The 8,302-nt window shown below is 34.3% G+C and overlaps 1 long non-coding RNA gene across 1 annotated transcript; it reads left to right on the top strand.

Moving 5' to 3' along the window:
- The first annotated feature begins 5,803 nt into the window (after positions 1-5,803).
- On the top strand, positions 5,804-7,623 carry LOC131076583 (uncharacterized). The gene is made up of 4 exons (XR_009113408.1): positions 5,804-6,360; positions 6,475-6,530; positions 6,662-6,719; positions 7,354-7,623. It is a non-coding gene; the product is annotated as an uncharacterized LOC131076583 (long non-coding RNA).
- Positions 7,624-8,302: the final 679 nt, after the last annotated feature.

Below are 8,302 nucleotides of genomic sequence, written 5' to 3'. Positions count from 1 at the left end.
AAGGGGATTGATGAGTATGGTCTCTGGTATCCACATAAGGGAGACTTCAGCTTAAGTGTCTTCACCGATTCAGATTGGGCAAGGAACATTGATAACAGAAAAAACACTAGTGGAGGTGCATTTTTTCTTGGAGATAGGATTGTGTCATGGACAAGCAAGAAACAAAATTGCATATCTCAATCCACAACTGAGGCTGAGTATGTGGTTGTTGCAATCAATTGTACACAGATTGTATGGATCAAGCAATTATTGGAAGGTATCCAAGAAAAGGTGACTAAATCGATGGTGATTCACTGTGACAAAACCAGTGCTATTGACATATCCAAGAATCTGATGATGCATTCCAAGACAAAGCATATATATATCAAATACCACTACCTCAGGGAACAAGTTCAAGACAAGGAAGTGAGGTTGGAGTATATACCAACAAAAGAACAGGTGGCTAATATCTTCACCAAGCCACTACAGAAGGACACCTTTGAATACCTCAGACGTAAGCTAGGGGTGATACCCCTACCTGCATTAAAGTAAGTAAAAAGGGCTCTATATCAATCTAGTATGATTTATTTATGAAAAATATCTAAGACTAGATTGATAAGTGTGGACTAATCCGGTTAGGGGGAGCAATCTTGTAAGTGTACTGAAATACATCTTTGGCATTGTTGTCAAAGGGGGAGATATGTTTATAATGTTTAAGCATTGGTAAGTAGTGATTAAGTTGAAGTTGTTGAAACACAGTATTGCCAATGTTAGGGGGAGATATTCATTACTTAAAGAAGAAGTAATGACTGGTACAGAAATAAAGAAAGAAATGAAGAAAGTATATGTAGGAGCAACTGATAAGACAGATTTTGAAGTGTTGCCATCAATGCCAAAGGGGGAGATTGTTGGCATTGACAAAATTGGTTAATCCAGAGAATCGATATACTTGCTAAGATTTGTCATTGATGTCTAACACTGACCGATGGAGTGTGTTAGGTCCCAGAGGCAACTGAGAGGGGGGGGGGGGGGGGGGTGAATTAGTTGTCTGTTAATTTCAAACCAAAACTAACTTAACCAAACTTAGTGCATAATACCGGTAAACCAAACTTTAATGCCGATAAAGTTTAATGCATGAAACAGAAAGAAAAATAACATACACAACACATAACATAGTTATTTGTATGTGGAAACCCTGTAAGGGGAAAAACCATGGTGGGAAACCTTACCCACAATCAGATGATACTACTGCAGATAGTATGTGTGTACAAATGGGGTCTGCACATGTAGAAAGGCCAACTGCCTAGAGCTCACTACTCAATCACAAAATGGGAGTCACACTGACAACAATTGGATGGTTAAATCCAATGATAATGTACTACACAAAATAGCATCTTCATATGTTGGATTCAGTATCAGTTAAGCTTTGATTGTTTTCTTCAAAAGCCTCCTTGAATCTTCAAATGATGTCTGCATGTATAGCTTTGCTTATATTCACATATATCTTATTACAATCATTTTTCACACTCTCCTCTACTTCTACATAATCTCACAAATGAGATCTTACATATATACCAAAACCTAAGACCAAATGTGTAGGTCGGCTCACTAAGATATTACAATATAATCAATTACAAATGAATCAATATGTGATGCATGATGTTGGCTTAATGCATTTACAACAATAACTAATCATCTCCATAACGTGTTTTGCTGATTTAGAATAGATAATGCTTGTCGGTCCATAACCTAGACCTATTTTTCGATAACAACAAATATGCACTCTCGATTGTACCAATGATCAAATCACCAAAACCAAATGTCCAAACAATGTCTTTGACATAAACAAGTAATCTCCAGATGATAACAGATCATCCTCAGTGCCGGTGAACAATATAACCTAGCGGTGAACCAGATATCGGTGATTGTGCATAAGTCACTGAACATGCCGATGAACATAACCAAAGATCTCCAAGTGTTCTCAAGTGTTGACAAGTGTTTGACAAGTGTTCAAATCAATGAGAAAACCAATGCAACACATCCATAATATCGACAAAGTGGTGTATCTCAGTAGCAAAGGTGATGACTTGTAAATAGCATAAGAGACCGATGATCAAGGTTCAATCAGCTCAAGGGAAGACATACTAAGCTAACCAGTCTATCACTCAAGAAGATCGATGTTGAGGTCAGATCTTCAGGTTGGTCATTCTGATGATGATGAAGTCACAAAAGTGACTTAGGCAAGAAGGCTTGAGGTTGTATGCAAACCAGAACCTCATTAGCAAACAAGAGAGGAGGCTTGATGGAAGCACTATAAACCAACATCAAAGGATGAACTAGTAATGAAGAGCGCAGTTGTATACCGATACACTGGTGAAGCAGAAGGAAGATAGGTGGACACCGTAAATCTCGAAGCGGTGATCGGTTACACAGTTGCGATAGCAAAAGGTGAGTTGGTGAGCTTGTGTCTACGCCAAACTAAAGGTTGGTGAAGTCAACTTCAGTCATCATGCAGTTAAGCCATGATTACTTGCAAATTTTATGTTCGCATTTAAAAGACTGAACTCGACCCAGAAGTCACTATTTTTGGGGAATGCGGTGGCAGAATTGGTTGAGTAGTTGGTGGAATTGTTGCAGGGCATGCAAAGGAAGAGCGAGAAGATTTGAATTATAAATCTACCAAAATCTATGATTGCATTGATTATGGAAACAGCTGAAGGTGATGACAAAGAATGTATAAAGTATTTTGAGTTCATTCAAAATATTCTTGATCATAAAATTTTCAAAGTGCAAATCCTATGAGAGGCGATCCGAAGTGCAGAGTGAAGAGTGATGAAGTGCTAAATGATTTAGCAGAGCAGAGTGTGTGTGAAGTAGACTGACAGAGTGCAGAGCCGAGGGTATGAGTAGAGGATCGGTGGAGTGCAGAGTAGACATAACCGATGGAGACATAGTATGATTTTCATTGTGATTTGATCAAGCTATCAGTAGCTATTCCAACAGATCAACTTCATGTTTCTTTCTAACCATTGCAACTCAAAATCCCTTAACCGGGTGGACTTTAACAAGTCCCTTTGTAAAATCCCTTAACCAGGTGTCATCTTAATTGATGATCCTAAGACCTTTAGCAAGGCTACCTCTAACAAGGTAAAGGCACTAACATGCCTTAAACAAAATCCCTTAACTGGGTGTCATCTTAATTGATGATCCTAAGACCTTTAGCAAGGCTGCCTCTAACAAGGTAAAGGCACTAACATGCCTTAAACAAAATCCCTTACCCGGGTGACACCTAACAGTGTCTTTGTTATCTCCTAACATGGAGGGCTCCTCACCGAGCATACTCCAGAAGAGTGCAAATTTTGTGAGTCTCTACTCACACTGTGGTTTTCTCCCATTTGGGTTTCCACAAGATAAATCTTGGTGTTATTGTGTATCTTTTCATGCATGCATGTTCTTTTGCAATAACTGTTTATATTGATGAATATTAAGTTAGTGCAGTCTTGAGTTAAAAGGTTTTAATTTTGTAAAGCTAGTAAAGTGTTGATTCACCCCTCCCCTCTCAACATCGGTTGGGACTAACAGTTTTAGGTTTGGAAATCCAACCCTTAACCTTGGACTGCAAGTACAATGCCTTAAAAAACAACAAGAAATAAATTGACTTTGGCAATATGACTAACGACTTGTTTTTAAATTTTTTCTTTGAAATTAAAATCCATTATAGATTATACTTTCTAGTTTTCAAATGTATATTTTTTATAATTCGTCTCGTTATTCTATTAATTACTTAATTTCTAATGAAACTTGTCCATAAAATTGAAATCTCACATGTTCATATTTTTTAATCTTTTAATTTTTTAAATTTCTTGTAAAAGAGTTATACGACCTAAATCTACACATAGTTCTTTACACAATGAATTTTTAAAAAAAGGGATTAGTGTACTAGATTTTATGCTACCATTTTTTTTAATATTATACAAGTGTAAGTGCTTGAAATTTTTAGTCTAATTGTGATGAAGTTTGAAAATTAGGAAAAACACTTAGACTCTTTGTGGACCTAGCTTCTTGCACCTACTCAATTCAAAGGTCATATTTTTGGGGATTATTTATCCCTTTGACATTCCACAAGAAATTTTTTATTTTTTAAGTTTGGGGATCCTCATCAAGAACATGAACATAATGGCTTACTAGTTTCCATTTCCTATATCCTTTTTAGCATCCCTTTTCCTTAAATATTTGAGTGATAATATTCTATGCTTTTAGTTTCCGCATGACAAATTGTTTATTTATTGTTCCCAGCCTATATTCTAAGCTTTATGTCCATTGTTTTCTCCTTATTCTTTCTCCCCTCTAATGGGGAACAAAGGGTTTAGTTCTTCTTATTACCTATTTTTATCTTTACTATAGAGGTTCCTCCCTATCCACACCCTCACAAATAATCTCATCATTTTCTTCCAATAGTCCTTTATTTATCTTTTGTTCTTGAACTAGAGAAATAATTCTTATCTCCTTGAATAATTCCTCCTTTGTTGTTAAATCAACATCATCCTAGGGAGAATGTGACACATTCTCTTCATTCACCATCAAATTATTAACATATCATTAATCAACCACCTAAGGATCTTCCATCTCCCTGATTTCTTTCAATACTAAGTCCTCCTTTGATGTTAAATCAATAGAATCCTATAGAAAATGTGACATGTTCTCTTAATTCACTTGTTATTTATTAACATATCAATCTTCGCCTATGAGGTTATTCAGTCTACTTGATTTCATTTTGGGGTATCTCCCCTTACCTTCTTTATTAGGGCCATGATCTTGCTCTCTTCTCATATTTTTCTCAGCCTTAATTACTTTCATTCGACACTTTTTGTCTCAAAACCTTGATTTCTTTTTTAATGGGCACAATATAGCCAAATATCACATTCTCTTCTATTAAATGCAAGTAAAAAGTGAAGATTCAAACTCCAAAATTATTTTTCACACCCTAAGTTGGGATGAAATAGACAACTAGGAATGTAGAACCATTTATTGATCAATACACAAATATCCTTACATAAGCAAGCCTTTTCTTAGAGCTAGGAATTGGGTCAATAGAGAGTAGCTAGTTGAAGATGCTAACAATTATCTTAAACACTTATTCAACCTAGAATTCCATAGCGAGCCCTAATATCCAAACTTATATATGAGCTATATTAATTGTGTCTTATGATGGGTTAAATCAAATATCCTTTATTTTAAGAGTTATGTAGGATTTCCCTAGGATCCAAAACCTCCTAAAAGATCATGAGAAAGAAAAAAAAAATACTTTCAACGTAGCTGCAATATCCAATTTCTTTTTAGTATGTCATTTAGTAGATGCCTATGATTGAATCATCTTAATATTTGGATGGGTCCCATGAATTTTCTAATTAGTGATATTTCCACTTTAAAGACCCCTTTATCCATAATAATTTAGAAACATTGATGAAAAAATCACTCAATTTAAAGAACCATGTTTACAAGAGAGATTCCATGCCTTTCCCTCTAAGATGATTCCTCTCAAATATTAATCTAGATACCTACATTATATTTGATTGGATCACTCTTCATGTAAAACATAAATTTAATTATTTAATGTCTAAATATTTTTATATAATTGATTTTATTTTATTTTTAAATGAATTACTATTTAATGACCTAAATGAATGGAATAGATTATTGTTATTTTTTCTTTATAACAAAAATTTAAATAAAATAAAAGTTATACATAAATGACAAACATAAAACATGACCAAAAATACAAATGCAATTCATTCATAAATTAAAATAACAATGCAACTCAGAGCCGAGTGGAGCGCGCATGTTAACGGTATTGAGAGCGGAGTGGAGCGTGCCTGTTAACGGTACTCAAACGTCTTCCAGGCAACGATCTTATTTTTTTAATATTACCGTTTAAAAAAGCTGGATTTCTTCTCTATTTATGAGCAGTTCATCTGCGAAGAGGGGCAGATTGTTCCATATTGTGTAGTTATTTTTTAAGTTTTGTTTGCCTTTCAGATTGTTCCGTATTCTGTTTTTGGTTTTGTTTCTGGCATGGCCATGCCCTTTCTTCCTTCTGCTTTTGAGTTTTGCGTTTTTTCATTCTTCATTCATGGTATTTTGTAAATGTTTTGTGTGTGGATGGTAATTTTTCAATGGTAAATTAGTTCGACCATGATAGGCCTTCACAGGTAGTTCCACAATTAAAGAAGTCGTTTCTGGGTTGTACATTTTGCTAGCTCAGGGTTCACTACAATCTCTGGAGTTGCCCACGGAGCTGGCTCAAGTTCACTACTTTCAAATTCTCAACCCTGTTGTTGTTGCTTCAATTTACATGAATCAAACATGTTTGGGACCATGCTGGTAACATTGTATTTCAAAAGGAATATAGAGACTGCAATTACTTTTAAGAGTTATAAGCAATTCCTACTCTTATCTGACTCAGACTGTGTATTAATTTTCCTTATTTTGCTTCAGGAGTGGCGGTGGGCTCGGTTGGTCGCTTAATAATGTACTGATTTCTTCTCATTAATGTACTGCCTATCTTTTCCTTGTATTCGCGTACTCCATGTCTTTTCCTTGTTTGAGAATATTTAGTTGTTTTTGTCTTTGTTTGATTAATAGAAAAACCATTGCCTTCTTGTTGACCCTGTTTTAATGGCAGGGATCAGTTTAAGAAGAGCTATAAAGAGGCTAACCCTAAAGCCAAGGGTATTGCCCAGGTACCAATTGAAATGCATTTGAATTGGCATATTGTTTTATGCTTGGGTCATTCTTACATTGCAATTCTATTGTCTTGGTTGCAACCCAAATTCATGGGTTAATTTGTATTAATTGGTATCTATTGCTTGATTTGGGAGTAACGTCTTTTTGTTGCGAACTAAAGTGTTATGATTACTTAATTGTGTTTTCTGAATCATTTGAATTCAATTTGGTAGAACAATCAATTGATTAGTAAAATTTTTTCATAAATAGAGATTGTTTCAAGGTGTGTACATTGCTCTTGTATGTTTCAATTGTAAGAAAGTTTCTGTGTTTTCATTTATTTGAAATTTCTAGGGTGTTTGTGCCATCTTTACATGTATTAGTTACAATACAGTCAGTGACACAAGATATTTTTCTCTTCCATTTGTTAGGCATGTCACTTGCATTATGTGAGTTGTGTTGATATCTTAAAATATGCTTACATGGATTTGTTCTCAAAATGTTGGTTAGTCTCATTCATTTATGATTCCTGCTATTTTGGTAAATGATTTACTTTGGGGCTCCTTAATAGCTATTTATATTGCAAAGGGAAACTTCAAATTGAATAACATATGGCATCAGGTTGTTTCTTATTATTTTTTGTTTCTGCAGGTTGCCAAAGATGGTGGTGATAAGTGAAAGTCTTTGTCAGATGAGGTTTGCATCTAGGCTACCATATGGTTGGTAAAATATGTAGTGTCTTTTAACTTTAGCTTTTGTAGTTTGAAATTTACTGTCTATATATATTATATACATATATAAAGTTTGTGTTTGAATAAACTATGTGTGAGGTGAGTAAATTAATTTTATGGGAAGAGTGTTTTAATTTTGGGATTCACCTTGTGTATTTATAATTTGGCAAGTTTGAGTTCAAATGTTTACTTCTTGAGAATAAACTAATTTGTGTGAAGCATGTTTTTAAATTTTATAATGTGTTTTTTTTATGTGTAAAGTGGTGTTTAAATTTGTTGTGTGTTTCTAACTTAATTTTTGCATTCATTTTATGTGGAATGTGTGCTTGAACAAATTCCATATGAAATGTGTTTGCCCTTTTTCCTGTTTTATAACTCTAACATTCACTTTACATGTGTGCTTGTAACTTGGCATGTTTGAATTTAAGTGTTTGCTTTATATGTGTGTGTACTAACATTGTGTGAATGACGTATGTTTAAACTTTGGTTTTAACTTGTGTGCATGGAAAGCATATGAATGAAGTTTGATTATTATTTGTGCTGAATGTACAAATTAACTTTTGATGTTAACTTTGTGTGTGGAATGTGTGTATAAGAACACTTTAATGATGCCATTATGTTTTCTATGTGTTTGAATGAACTTTGGTTTTCATTGTTGTGTCTGAAATGACTTGGAATTCATTTTGTGTGCTTGAGAGTGAAAAAACTTCGACATTCATTGTGTATCTATCATATGAATGTGTATGGTTTTCATTGTTGTGTCTGAAATGACTTGGAATTCATTTTGTGTGCATGAGAGTGAAAAAAATTATTCATTGTGTATCTATCATATGAATGTGTATAAGTGATCTTTGAACTTAGGCATTCCC

Source organism: Cryptomeria japonica, chromosome 10, assembly GCF_030272615.1.
Source record: "Cryptomeria japonica chromosome 10, Sugi_1.0, whole genome shotgun sequence".
NCBI classification, from domain to species: domain Eukaryota; kingdom Viridiplantae; phylum Streptophyta; class Pinopsida; order Cupressales; family Cupressaceae; genus Cryptomeria; species Cryptomeria japonica.
The sequence above is the reverse complement of the archived record's forward strand: the minus strand, read 5'-3'. Positions and strand labels throughout refer to the sequence as shown.